The sequence below is a fragment of the Musca domestica genome, unplaced genomic scaffold (assembly GCF_030504385.1).
Source record: "Musca domestica strain aabys unplaced genomic scaffold, Musca_domestica.polishedcontigs.V.1.1 3, whole genome shotgun sequence".
Taxonomy (NCBI): domain Eukaryota; kingdom Metazoa; phylum Arthropoda; class Insecta; order Diptera; family Muscidae; genus Musca; species Musca domestica.
The window spans coordinates 17365912-17381469 of NW_026712299.1; the positions used below are offsets into that span (position 1 = coordinate 17365912).

A 15558-nucleotide genomic window follows, 5' to 3' on the forward strand; every position below is an offset into this window, starting at 1 on the left:
TTTTATACCCTCAGTCACATGGCTTGAGAGTATCAGTTGATACTGCCAAAACGTGCCTCATCGAAATAACAATTTTAGACCCTAGGTCTCTTTGGCTCAAATCTGTTTCAGTACATTTGGAGTCGATCTAGCGATGTCCGTACGTGTGTCTGTCTGTCAGGCTGACTGGCTGGCTGGTGCAGACGATAACTCTCAAAGGGAGTATCGATTAGGTCCAAACTTGATACATCGTAATATTATTAAAGGGAAAGGATAATCCGATTTTGCTCCAACTTTGCAAATTCAAATATTTGCATCAGTACTAAATCGGGTGCGAAACTGAGTAATATCGCTCCACTCCATCGAGTATCTTTCCCACAAATGGTCAAAATTTCCGATTGTCTTCAAATTAAATACACCACAATATTAGGTGTGTCTGGTTACTTTTCCAGCAGGAATTGTCCAGCAACTTCTTTCTGAGAGAGTAAGGTAGTTTTATTCTCTTTTGCAAGGAAAATGCGAAAAGTAAACAGACGCTATTCCTGCAGAAGCTTGCAACCAATCAGCTGATTTGTCAAAACAAACCAATTTGTCCCCCATAAGGAGAATTAAAACAAAGGAACCAATACTAATTTTACAAGTTTTTTAAAAAAAAATGTTGGAAATAGTCTTATTACACATTAACATTTAAGTTTTTCACATTTTGTAAAGTTGTTCTCTAAAAACAATTAGTCTTGCTAATTCCAAAACAATATTTTCAAATTAAAATCACAAAAAGAAATAACAACCAGTAAGGAAAGCTCAAAAGTCGGGCGGGGCCGACTATATGATACCCTACACCACTATGCATATTTAGTAGAGCTCTCGTAAAAAGGTTTATACAGGGAATTTTAGAGCTCTATGAGATATTTGGTACAAAATCAAAATCTATATAATTCTATAGTGCATTTTACGAACTATAGCTATCTCTGAACCGGGTTTCTCCAAATTTGACGTATTAGCTTCTGGACTGAATTCGGTCTTATGTACGAAAATTCATGCCATTTGGGTTGATATAGGCCATTTGATGCACAATTAACACGAAATCGGATGAAGATATATATGGGAGGCATATCCAAATCGGAACAGATTTTAATAAAATTAAAATCAACTATTTTTGGGCTTTATCTGATATCTGGAACCAAATATCATTCCTGTGGAGTGCATATTACGAATGTGAGGGACTTAAAGACCAAATCGGATGAAAGATATATATGGGAGCTATAGCTATATCTGAACCGGTTTTTACTAAAATTGGTGTACTTGCTTCTAAGCTCGTTTCTGTCGCATTTGCCAAAATTGATGCTATTACGGCCATTTGGTGGTCAATCACCAGAAATCGGATGAAGATATATATGGGAGCTATATCCAAATCTGAACCGATTTCGATAAAATTTAAAACAGCTATTCCTGTGCTCCATCTAATACCTGGTACCAAATATCACGGTTGTGGAGTGCATAGTAGGAATGTGAGGGACTTAAAGATCAAATCGGATGAAAGATATATATGGGAGCTATAGCTATATCTGAACCGATTTTCTCCAAATTTAATATACTTGCTTCTAGGCCGAACTCGGTTGGGTGTGCCAAAATTCAGGTCATTTGGACTGATAGTGGACATTTGGTGCACATTTAACCCGAAATCGGATGAAGATATATATGGGAGCTATATCTAAATTTGATCCGATTCTCACCAATTTCAATAGGGTTCGTCCTTGGCCCAAAAAAAATTTTGTTTGGAAAATTTCATCTCAATCGGATAGTAAATGCGACCTGCATTTTGTTCACAAGAATACATGGACAGACGGACGGACGGACAGACGGACTGACATGCATAAATCGACTCAGAAAGTGATTCTATGAAGGTTCTCAAAAGTAACTATGGGTCTATCTCGTTTCCTTCTCCATGTTACAAACAAATGCACAAAGACATAATACCCTTACCACTATGTGGTGTAGGGTATAAAAACCCAACTTCATCTTATACCAAAAGTGATCTACACATCAAACTTGGTTTCTTATATAATCGAATATTTGATCTATTATTCTGACGTTATTAATAAATTCCAAAACTGACTCCATTCGACGAATATATATATAGACATCTCTCATTACAAAGATAAAAAAGGCACAGAGTTTTATTTTTATTTTAACTTTATTTCATTAATTATTTTCTACATATACTCTCAGTGTTCGCCATCATATGTCACATTTGTTCCACTCATCCTTGGTAGTCAAAATTGGGAACTCTAAAACAAATCAGAAACAGAAAACTTAAATTAGTACCATATAAATAAGCAAAAATATTTTATAAATTTGTTTATACGAATACTTTTAAAAAAATAATGTAAATCATTGTTATACTATCATTTTATTTCATCTTTTATTATTTTAGTGGGTAAAATATTGAAAATTTCTTCGTTTTTGATAAAAATTATTATTGTTTATTCATGGCATTTTAAAGTCCCCAACTATTTTCTCTTACTCAGCTTAACCAAACTCCAAACTTATTCAAATTTAATTTTCAGTAGTAATTTAATTGTAATTTCACCACTAAAGCAATTTGATATGCCACCCATATCCCGCTTATTTATACACGAAATTTTTTATACTTATTCCCAATTAGCACTTTACATATTTGGTATTCATACATTTACACCTTTTATTAATGTTTGCCGCCTACCTTTCGGCAACAAATACAGACCACAGTAAACATTTTGATATATGGCGTTGTGATTATGGAATTTCATTTAAACATTTTGATATCGGGTAAGTGTACCAGTAGTCGGCACTTTTAGGATTTTCAATTTTTCAATCTTTCAACACTCTGAGTGAAATCTTTCAATTGCAGAAAAATAAAGTTGTTCAGATTCCAAATTTTGTTTAGTTTTCGAAATAATAAATAAAAATTGAATTTTTTTTTACTAAATTGGCAAAATTTGCAATTTTACTAAAATAGTAGTTTTTTGCCAGTAGTCGGCAACATTTTCCAATGCTCGGTATGTCCATTTGCCAGTAGTCGGCATATGGTATTTCAGTAAAAAAAAATATTATTTTGTATATTTTTTATTTCAAACAGTATAAAACAATGCTATATTACTAATTCACAGTTTAATCCAGAATTTGAAATTAATCTCGTTTTTAAATAGTGTTTTATTTAATTTTCATTACCTTCAGTAAAGTATGGATTTTCAGTTAAAATAAAAATGAGATTTAATAAAAAGAGAAAAAATTACCATTCTTATATTTGGAATTTGTGAATTGATATTTTTCCATTAGATAGCCAGAATTTTTTTTAAATGCCACCGCTATCTGAAACGTCAAATTGCTGATGTAAAAAACCTCCTTAATTTAGAAAAGTTAGTCAAAAAGCACAAATAAAAGCAACTACCGACTCGAAACTATTTTTTAATTGAGTAGTTTTTGGATCATTTTTTAATATTTATCACAAGTTTTAGTGAAATTGGTCAAAAATTATATTTTTCTAGTAATCGGCACCCCCTGGCGACTACTGGCAAATCTCTTTTTTTCTGTTCCTAATGTCGGCATTAAATAATATAACAGAAAAATGCTTAATTTGTATATTTTTGAGTTATAAAATGATCTTTAGACTATTATTTACTTTAATAAAATATTTCTGATTCCAAAAGTATTAAATTTAATTTACTTAAATCGATTATTAAGTTGACGCCACCACTAATTTTTTCTTTACAAACAAGCACTATCGCACGCGTTGGAAGACACTCACTGACAAAAACCGTTATTCGCTCGTAATAAATGATCGGAGGTAATTGTTTTTTACAAAAAGGGAGCAGAGAACACTGTTGACGTTTTTTTTTTTTTTGTTTTTTAAGTTTAAATTTCAAAACTGACGACTACTGGGACATGCCGAACTTGGGCACACTTACCCTATGGCGTTGTGATTATGGAATTTCATTTAATACATTTTAATGTAATCTTTATCCACTTACCTTCTCGAAAAATTTTGCCCTTGTGACCCATTAGACAGTCAAGTTCACATCCGTTGACCAAAAGCACACTTCTCGATTCCTGCACACATGTATTGTTGAACCTGTAACAATTTTTTTGTATGTTGGGCATATAATGAACCATACCAAGCTACTGGCAAATGCAGTTGTGTGAGGAGGACTGGGGAGAGAAAGAAGAAAGGTCTCGAATAAATTACTGCAAAATTATTTCAATGTTCGTCGTCTGAACTTACATAAATGTTGATCCATACTGAAAACAGGCACCATCATGCTGATATGAATGTCAATGACTTTCACGGCATCCTCCAACCTGTATTTCATACTAGTAGCTTAACTAGTCTTAAGATGTACCTCGTGTATGCAGACTTGGAAACATGTTTGCATTTGGGGAGAATATCGAAATTGGAAATATCATGGCCACACAAAAATAAAATGAGTAAACCAACCATACGATATAGCACACATTGGACCCTTATAGATATAGAGACATTTGTATTACCATCCTTTTTACTGGCTTCAATGTTGTCGGAAAACATCTAATAAATCTCTGTAATAAGAATATATAAAATAAAAATTAATTAAAACAAGTAAGCAAAGGCTACAGTCGAGCGGGGCCGACCGTTGAATACCCTACAACACTATAATAAACTATACAGTTTATATAGGCGAGATACACGAAAGAATTCCACAAGATATTGTGACAAATAATAAAAGAAAACCATCAGGTTTCGTTCTCTAATTTTCGAATAATAGCAACTTTAACTAATTTGCTCATTTCCAATTTATTAGTAGATGTTGCACGCAAACGGCCTTCTTAGATCTGGAACCAATATTTCCCAAAGACCTATAATCTCTCAGAAGTGACAGAAGATTAACATTTATTATTGGTTTTTGACTGAAACGCATCTACATGAGATACAGACATTTGACTATATTCTTCAACGGAATCTGCGTTAACGAAATAGCCAGAAGTGTGTCTTTTCTGTATTTGTGAATTCTGCAAAAAGTCACTGGAATGGACATTTTCGTATTTTGTCTACAAAAGTTGGCAAACTATTTCATACATTGAATATTTTTGGATGGCCATCCAAAACTGCTTGGCTTTTGCAATGTCCGGTAATCCCCATTCAAATGTGGGTGAGGATCGGGCAATAATTACGAACTGCTGACAATTATGCATTTTTTGGTCCATTTCAACCCCTAAATATGTGGCAATTATCTCCAAAAAGAGTAGGCTTCTATTCTGGCCCTCATCTGATCCCCATGCAAAATTTCTCTAGGATCGGGCCATAAATGCGATCTGTATATGATATCCTAACTACTTAGTTTTGTTAGCTGTAGAAATATTAACAAATGTTTAATTCAAAATTAAAATATGCCAAAAATATGACAAAATTGAAAAATTATGAGAAAATTTTACAAAATCAATATTTTTATCTTTAGAGAGATATTTTTATGCGATTTTTTTAAGATGTTTTTTCTTTCCTGACAAGAGGCCATTCTGAATTAATGAGAACTGTCGAAATCAGTTCAGCCGTTCTCGACATATAAGAGATCTTTCAAGCATATCTTCTTTGATAGACATATATATCGCACATATTTTGCTATATATCCGATTAGATGGATGTTAACATCAATGTAAAGATCAGAAGTAACCTTGTCATGGCTTTGTGATTTCGCCGGGATTTAAAATATTCGCGGTTTAATGAAAAATTTTGAATTTTTTCAACACAAAAGATATGGTCTATTTTACCCGCTAAATATTATCCGATGATCACCAAAATTGGTAGGCTTCTTCCCCGCCCTAAACTCTAGCTACATGCGCGTCGATTGGTCTATAATTGCGACCTTTATAGCTACTGCAAAATCCGACATTTTTTCAGTTTTTGGTCTATTTCGACCCCTAAATATTATGCGATCATCTCCAAAAGAAATAGGGTTCTATTCTGACCCTACCCCCACCTCCATTCTAAATTTCGTGAAGATCGGGCCATAATTGCGACCTGTAGAGTGATTACAAATTAACATGGACAGACAGACGGACAGACGGACGGACGGACATACATAGCTAGATCGACTCAGCTCGGCGAGCTAGGAAGATCCATATATACTTTTCTATATGGGAAACCAATATTTCGAGGTGTTACATAAATTCTGGCCCAATTAAACTTATAATACCACCAACACATAGTGTTGTAGGGTATAATTATAAATATGAAAAAAGCAATCAATTAAACATATTTTAATGTCAATACATATTTAAATTTTGGGCACAACGGAATTTATCTCCAGCAACTTCCAAACATTAAGAGAAAGCATATGACTCGAACGAGCGAGAATCAAGCCACACGCAAAGCAAAAACTTAAAACGTACTACAACATTGACTAACGCATCAGCTAAAGAAAGATCCGGAACATTCCATCATAAACTTTTATGACATCTCTATACATAATTCCCGTCTAACCATCTATATCTGGCGATCTGAGTGTCCTATAGAAAGCTGTAGGGTCACCCACCACCGATTGTTAAATTGATTCTGTTTTGGTTGTTTGCAATTACAACAGTTATAGCTAAATTCAGTTTGCGTTTACTCCTGTTCTCCTGCTGCCGGTCTTTATGTTCCTAGTTAAGGCAGTCATGCAGTTTACGGATATATATTTATCGTACATATCCCTCGTATAAATTCACTTTTTTCTGTTATTACTATTGCTTTTGAGTGTATGTGTGTACAGGGTTGCCCATATTCGACGGACCTTTGGGCCCATTCCAATCGACGAGGCTTGTCCGCAGGCGTTTTTGGGATGTTCTTGGGGACCTCTCAACACTGGCTCGTACGGCAGTGATATTCTCGGCCGATCGCCTTGGTCGACTTTTATATGGCCTCTTCGGATTAGAAAGAGCCTTACCAGTCGAACATTTTTCGTATAAACGCTTAATGGTGTTCTTAGAAGGCGCATTTCTCACATTTTTTTCACAATTGACTTCTTCTGTTGAATGTAAATTTCAACTATTTCAGAGCGCTCGCGTGGCGTGTATTGGTTCATGGTAAAAAACTGCTTGGACTGACGCTTCAAACGCGGTATATCATTAAGCGATGTGACATCTCTGTCAGAAGTTATGGCGTTGCCAGATGTACATGTTCACCTTCGGGCTCCGTTTGAAGGATGCACCACCATGGTTTCACGGATAAATTCAGAATTACCTTCTTTTTGTAATAGGAAAGAAAATTTTCTCATGCTTTCACTGTCATTAAGAAAATCTGCTAGTTCTAGTGGAAACTGATTCTTTTCTGAGAGTAGGAAGAATAGAATTCCTAGTCTCAATAAAGAGTGAGTTTTGGTGGCGGCCAAGTGGTAGGTATTAGGCGCACATTTCTATCAGGTATTACTCAGCACAATTTTTGCAATATCTTTTACTAGCCTCCACATAATTCGACCTAAGCCCATTCCAATTTGTGGCATTTTTTTATTTTCTACTATTTTTCAGTTCATCCATTTATATTAACCATTCATGTTTTATGAGTTTATTTGTGTTTTTTTTATCTACCATTCCTTCTTGTGGTAGTTCGTTTCATCGGCCCTCGAGTAAAAGTTATTGTGATATTTTTTATTAGAAGTCCCTATCCTCAATGAACTTTATTCGTTATTGGGGTCATTTATTAGATAACGGCAAGAACAAATTGAAAACAAGTAAGCAAAGGCTACAGTCGAGCGGGGCCGACCGTTGAATACCCTACAACACTATAATAAATGATACAGTTTATGTAGGCCATATACTCGAAAGAATTCCACAAGATATTGTGACAAATAATAAAAGAAAATCATCAGGTTCCGTTCTCTAGTTTTCGAATAATAGCAACTTAAACTAATTTGCTCATTTCCGATTTATTGGTAGATGTTGTACGTAAATGGTCTTCCTAGATCTGGAACCAATATTTCCCAAAGACCTATAATATCTCAGAAGAGGCAAAAGATTAACATTTATTATTGGTTTTTGACTGAAACGCATCTATATGAGATACAGACATTTGACTATATTCTTCAACGAAATCAGCCTTAACGAAATAGTCAGAAGTGTGTCTTTCCTGCATTTGTGAATTCTCCAAAAAGACACTGGAATGGATATTTTCGTATTTTGTCTACAAAAGTTGGCAAACTATTTCACACATTGAATATTTTTGGATGGCCATCCAAAACTATTTGGCTTTTGCAATGTCCGGTAACCTCCATTCAAATGCGCGTGAGGATCGGGCGATAATTACGACTTGCTGACAATTTTGCAGTTTTTTTTTTTTGTCAATTTCAACCCCTAAATATATGGCGATTATCTCCAAAAAGAGTAGGCTTCTATTCTGACCCTCATCTTATCCCCATGCAAAACTTCGTAAGGATCGGGCCATAAATGCGATCTGTATACGATATCCTGATATCCTAACTACTTAGTTTTGTTAGCTGTAGACATATTAACAAATGTTTAATTCAAAATTAAAATATGCCAAAAATATGACAAAATTGAAAAATTATGAGAAAATTTTACAAAATCAATATTTTATCTTTAGAGAGATATTTTTATGCGATTTTTTTAAGATGTTTTTTCTTTCCTGTCAAGAGGCCATTCTGAATTAATGAGAAATGTCGAAATCAGTTCAGCAGTTCTCGACACATAAGAGATCTTTCAATCATATCTTCTTTGATAGACATATATATCGCACATATTTTGCTATATATCCGATTAGATGGATGTTAACATCAATGTAAAGATCAGAAGTAACCTTGTCATGGCTTTGTGATTTCGCCGGGATTTAAAATATTCGCGGTTTAATGAAAAATTTTGAATTTTTTCAACACAAAAGATATGGTCTATTTTACCCGCTAAATATTATCCGATGACCACCCAAATTGGTAGGCTTCTTCCCCGCCCTAAACTCTAGCTACATGCGAAATTCCGCGTCGATTGGTCTATAATTGCGACCTGTATAGCTACTGCAAAATCCGACATTTTTTTAGTATTTGGTCCATTTCAACACCTAAACATTTGGCGACCATCTCCAAAAGAAATAGGCATCTATTCTGACCCTAACCCCACATTGGTGCAAAATTTCGTATGGATCGGGTCATAATTGCGACCTGTAGCGTGATGATTTTTCAAAATGAGATATCTGTGTCCGAATTGCAAACCAATGAATCAAACAACCAACATTCACGGACACACACTCACACAAACAACCAAAAAAGTAACCAGCCATTTGGTAGACAAAAAGTCGGCAGCAGAGAAAATGTGACCACAAATACTATTAACACCTGTGCCAAGTTAAAAAATGAAACATACTTAAAATAATTGCCAGTTGTTTGGTCACTTGTGCTGATAATGTTGTTCCCTTTGGGGATCAACATTGTTGCCAACATGAACTCCGAAAACCCACTATCATTGCAATCTCTATCATCATCAAGCCACAATTACCACTGCCATCCAGCTCATGGATGTCGTTGGCTATCGGTTAGTTGGTTGGTCTGCTGGCTCAACCAGCCTTTGGGCTAAATGATCAAAATAACCGGAATAAAGCCATGCCCAGGGCCATTATTATTAGGCGATAATAATGTTAAATGCGGGCTCTCTGTCGGGACATGCATTGGCCCTGCTTATGCTTGCTTATCTAAAATAACTAAACCTCTATAAATACATACACACATAATAATAAATTTAGAGGTCATATATTTTGATATCTATCAATCTGTATCGCTAACTCGCTATGTATGTATCTGTGTCTATGTAAATTATCGACGTAATTTTAAATAAACACTTCAAATAGCCATCTAGACGGTTTATTGAAATTGACTAAATTGACAGAGAATTGAATAATAATTGACATTTGGTTTGGGGTAATTTCAATTTTGAGTATTTCTACGGTTCGGTTGGTTTCATAAATCATTTTTTGATTCACTACAAAGTTTTTTAAGGGATTTTTACAGTTATTTGATTATTTAAAGAATTTTTGAGCCCAGTGATGGCTGAGCCGTTGTTGATTTTGTAAAAAAACTATTGAACTCATTTACAGCGTAGACGTTTGAAATATATATTTACTAGCTGGCCCGGTCCGCGTTGCCGGCCCGTAGTTTTTGTCTATTATGCATAAATTCCCAAGCATAATTATTCACAGATATGACTGATATAAGTGTTCACGTACAGGTCGATTTAAAGTGTTTTAAAATACCTGTACCCATTTTTAACCAGTGGGCTTCAATATTTAAACCGTGGGCTTCAACTGTGTGGATGTGCTATACAAATCTATTAAAAAGTATATATCAATCTTATCGCCATATAAGGGATCAAATTAATTTTTAATATGGTAAAAATCGTAGCAAAATCTTCCAGTCAAATGAGCAGTAATTTGGAATTTGCTGTATTTTGTATACTACATAATTGAGGGCTGAATGTTTTAAGAATAGCCAAAGTTAATTACTTTTTTAAACCCATTAGCAACTTAGATTGTGCATTAGAGTCCTCATAAGTCCCCCTAACCATGTCAGTCTGTTTGTCCGCCAAAAGGTGGACTTGAGAGGGTATTATAACATGGATAAAAATTCTAAAATTTGTAGATATGTTGAAATTTTAGTGTAAGATTTTCACCCCCCTAATACGCATTATTAGCCAAATTCTTTGAAATGTGGTTAAATTAGGAGGTACCTTCTTTATATGGGCACTACTCCGAAACATCGACCTACATTGAAAACTTTCTTCTACCCCTTATAATCCAAGATGACAAATAGAGGCCAAATCAAAAATATAGCAGAACAATATAGCATGTCATAGCATTTCGCGTGATTTAAATAAGTAAAAATTGTTTTATCCACCTCATAATTGAGGGCAGAATGATAAGATGGGAATTAATTTTATTTGCCATTTAAATTGTAAGTTGGAGACCCCTTAAAGTCCATATTTTCATCATAGGATAATTCAATGATGATTAAACAAATATTCGGTCCCGTGGTACTTTCTTATATTTGTAATTTCTTCATGTTTCCACAATTTATTTCATATGGATGCACATCCCAAATCTACGTTCCCAACCAATATTCTCTTGGGGGTTAAAAATTCAATAGAATACAAAATTTTCTTTTCTGACCACACATTAGATGTGAAAGTGGACTTGGGGATACTCCAATGTGGGGACTTTACTTAAATAAATTCCTATGTGGCAATTATCTGTATGATGGTTCCCTACCCCAGGGTGGCATAAATAAAATTTTTTAGCCAAATCAATTGATGAATTTGGTCAATACCAATATGGGCCCTACTCTGAAAATTTCAAATTTTATGCGAAGAGGTTATCTACCTCCTTAGAAACAAAAATGTCAAATAAGGGCCAAAAAATGAAAAAAGTGGCCGGCCAAGACCCCAAAAATAACTTAAATCATAGATGGTTATATAAATATGAAATCGGGTTGTTCCCTTATCCGTGAGTTATGATCGATATAAAGACCTGCAAAAGTGATTTTAGGTATTTTGAATGTTTGGGAAGAATTTCTGGAAGGATATAAAACCTTTTCTTACTAAAAGTCCCATTCGCTCTACTATTTTGCACCTTTTATTTCAATATTGGAATATTACTTATTATTCTCCCAAAGAATTTTGCATTTTGAGCTCTCATTTGACGGATCATTGTCACGCTTTGAAATGAGCCCCATTAAGCTTTTTCGGTCATTTTTGTTTGTTTAAATGTGTTCGCATCTTTCAGCTAACCCACGATGTAGGCCCTGGAGTTGTTAACATCCTATTTCGCACTTATTTAATTTTTTTAGTGGAAAATTATTCTTTATTTTGTTCACAAAAAATCCACTGAATTAAATATGATAATACAAATTGAAAAAAAAAATTGACAAAAAAAAGAATAACAAATTTAAAAAGTCTTCAACTTTTTCTCTGATCTTTTACAGCAAATGTTTTAAGATCCTTCCTTACAAAGTTTGTCAATAGAATGTACTATTACTTTAAAATTCGATTCCATTGAAAATGTTTTTTTGATTTTTGCAATGAGATCTCTTTTTCATGATTTTTCAGCGATTTAGAAAAAGTAATTATCTTTTAACTTTGGTGTGACCGCGTTAAATTATTTCGATATCACCTATTCCGTTTCGCCACCACATAATTCGCTACTACACTTCCATGTAACCCGCCATCAATTTCAGTTCTCAAGAAATCAAGTCAATTAAATAAATTGGTATAAATATTCGAATTCAAAAATAAAATATAAAAAAAACACTACAAATGTACATTAGAAAAAAGTAAGTCAAAATGGAAAAAAATCATGCAAAATAAAACATTACTATTGTACATTTGAAAAGTCAAAATGAAAATGTTAATATATCACATTTTTACGCGATTTTTTTGGATATTATCCTTTTCGGAGAGTAGACAACTCCGAATTTGTGTGAATCGTTAAAATTAATCCAGCGGTTCTTAAGTTATAAGCGTAGTAACTAACACAACTTACATTTATATATATAGATTATATACTAAAAACATGCCAGAAAATCGATTAGAAAATGCACCCATAATCTACGATAGTTTACCACTGTGTCTATGTAAAATTCACACTTATTAAATGGAATGCGGCCTGGAAAAATCCCTTAAAGGATACAAGATCCAATATAAATCAAAGATGGAGGAACAGGATTCGTACTTTAAAATCTATATATATAAATGTAAGTTGTGTTAGTTACTACGCTTATAACTTAAGAACCGCTGGATTAATTTTAACGATTCACACAAATTCGGAGTTGTCTACTCTCCGAAAAGGATAATATCCAAAAAAATCGCGTAAAAATGTGATATATTAACATTTTCATTTTGACTTTTCAAATGTACAATAGTAATGTTTTATTTTGCATGATTTTTTTCCATTTTGACTTACTTTTTTCTAATGTACATTTGTAGTGTTTTTTTTATATTTTATTTTTGAATTCGAATATTTATACCAATTTATTTAATTGACTTGATTTCTTGAGAACTGAAATTGATGGCGGGTTACATGGAAGTGTAGTAGCGAATTATGTGGTGGCGAAACGGAATAGATGATATCGAAATAATTTAACGCGGTCACACCAAAGTTAAAAGATAATTACTTTTTCTAAATCGCTGAAAAATCATGAAAAAGAGATCTCATTGCAAAAATCAAAAAAACATTTTCAATGGAATCGAATTTTAAAGTAATAGTACATTCTATTGACAAACTTTGTAAGGAAGGATCTTAAAACATTTGCTGTAAAAGATCAGAGAAAAAGTTGAAGACTTTTTAAATTTGTTATTCTTTTTTTTTTGTCAATTTTTTTTTTCAATTTGTATTATCATATTGAATTCAGTGGATTTTTTGTGAACAAAATAAAGAATAATTTTTCACTAAAAAAATTAAATAAGTGCGAAATAGGATGTTAACAACTCCAGGGCCTACATCGTGGGTTAGCTGAAAGATGCGAACACATTTAAACAAACAAAAATGACCGAAAAAGCTTAATGTGGCTCATTTCAAAGCGTGACAATGATCCGTCAAATGAGAGCTCAAAATGCAAAATTCTTTGGGAGAATAATAAGTAATATTCCAATATTGAAATAAAAGGTGCAAAATAGTAGAGCGAATGGGACTTTTAGTAAGAAAAGGTTTTATATCCTTCCAGAAATTCTTCCCAAACATTCAAAATACCTAAAATCACTTTTGCAGGTCTTTATATCGATCATAACTCATGGATAAGGGAACAACCCGATTTCATATTTATATAACCATCTATGATTTAAGTTATTTTGGGGGTCTTGGCCGGCCACTTTTTTCATTTTTTGGCCCTTATTTGACATTTTTGTTTCTAAGGAGGTAGATAACCTCTTCGCATAAAATTTGAAATTTTCAGAGTAGGGCCCATATTGGTATTGACCAAATTCATCAATTGATTTGGCTAAAAAATTTTATTTATGCCACCCTGGGGTAGGGAACCATCATACAGATAATTGCCACATAGGAATTTATTTAAGTAAAGTCCCCACATTGGAGTATCCCCAAGTCCACTTTCACATCTAATGTGTGGTCAGAAAAGAAAATTTTGTATTCTATTGAATTTTTAACCCCCAAGAGAATATTGGTTGGGAACGTAGATTTGAGATGTGCATCCATATGAAATAAATTGTGGAAACATGAAGAAATTACAAATATAAGAAAGTACCACGGGACCGAATATTTGTTTAATCATCATTGAATTATCCTATGATGAAAATATGGACTTTAAGGGGTCTCCAACTTACAATTTAAATGGCAAATAAAATTAATTCCCATCTTATCATTCTGCCCTCAATTATGAGGTGGATAAAACAATTTTTACTTATTTAAATCACGCGAAATGCTATGACATGCTATATTGTTCTGCTATATTTTTGATTTGGCCTCTATTTGTCATCTTGGATTATAAGGGGTAGAAGAAAGTTTTCAATGTAGGTCGATGTTTCGGAGTAGTGCCCATATAAAGAAGGTACCTCCTAATTTAACCACATTTCAAAGAATTTGGCTAATAATGCGTATTAGGGGGGTGAAAATCTTACACTAAAATTTCAACATATCTACAAATTTTAGAATTTTTATCCATGTTATAATACCCTCTCAAGTCCACCTTTTGGCGGACAAACAGACTGACATGGTTAGGGGGACTTATGAGGACTCTAATGCACAATCTAAGTTGCTAATGGGTTTAAAAAAGTAATTAACTTTGGCTATTCTTAAAACATTCAGCCCTCAATTATGTAGTATACAAAATACAGCAAATTCCAAATTACTGCTCATTTGACTGGAAGATTTTGCTACGATTTTTACCATATTAAAAATTAATTTGATCCCTTATATGGCGATAAGATTGATATATACTTTTTAATAGATTTGTATAGCACATCCACACAGTTGAAGCCCACGGTTTAAATATTGAAGCCCACTGGTCAAAAATGGGTACAGGTATTTTAAAACACTTTAAATCGACCTGTACGTGAACACTTATATCAGTCATATCTGTGAATAATTATGCTTGGGAATTTATGCATAATAGACAAAAACTACGGGCCGGCAACGCGGACCGGGCCAGCTAGTACTTCATAAATCCTTAAGTTTGGACAAGCGAATATCCGGTCGACACATTTTGTAAAATATTCTTTAACAATTTCTCGCTGTAGAAAAGAATGTTTAATCTACAAAATAAGAATCTAAGACCAAAACATCCGCTGCAAATATTTTATGAAAAAATCAATTTATGGACCGGAACATTCCTTCAAGAAAAGCTTTCAAATGGTCTAGAATATGGTCTTTCGTAATAACTTAAATAATTCACAATTATGAACTGGAATATGGTCATATTATTCAAATTCCACAATTCTTTTGCGGCATATCGTTTTTTCCATAAAGACCTCAATTATCATTCAGATAATTATTTGGAATTGTTATACCCTACAACACCACAAAAATTATGTAAAACCTCGAAATATTGGTTTCTCACATATGAAAGTCTATATGGATCTTCCTATCTC

At 33.5% G+C, this 15558-nt stretch overlaps 1 long non-coding RNA gene across 1 annotated transcript in view; it reads right to left on the minus strand.

Annotated features, from left to right (window-relative positions):
• Positions 1–2149: 2149 nt before the first annotated feature.
• LOC131803454 (uncharacterized) overlaps positions 2150–15558 on the minus strand; it is a 78726-nt gene continuing 65317 nt past the window's right edge. The window contains exons 2-4 of the long non-coding RNA XR_009342589.1: positions 4241–4554; positions 3990–4167; positions 2150–2267 (exon numbers count right to left, since the gene is read on the minus strand). This is a non-coding gene — a long non-coding RNA (uncharacterized LOC131803454). The remainder of the gene's footprint in view (positions 2268–3989; positions 4168–4240; positions 4555–15558) is intronic.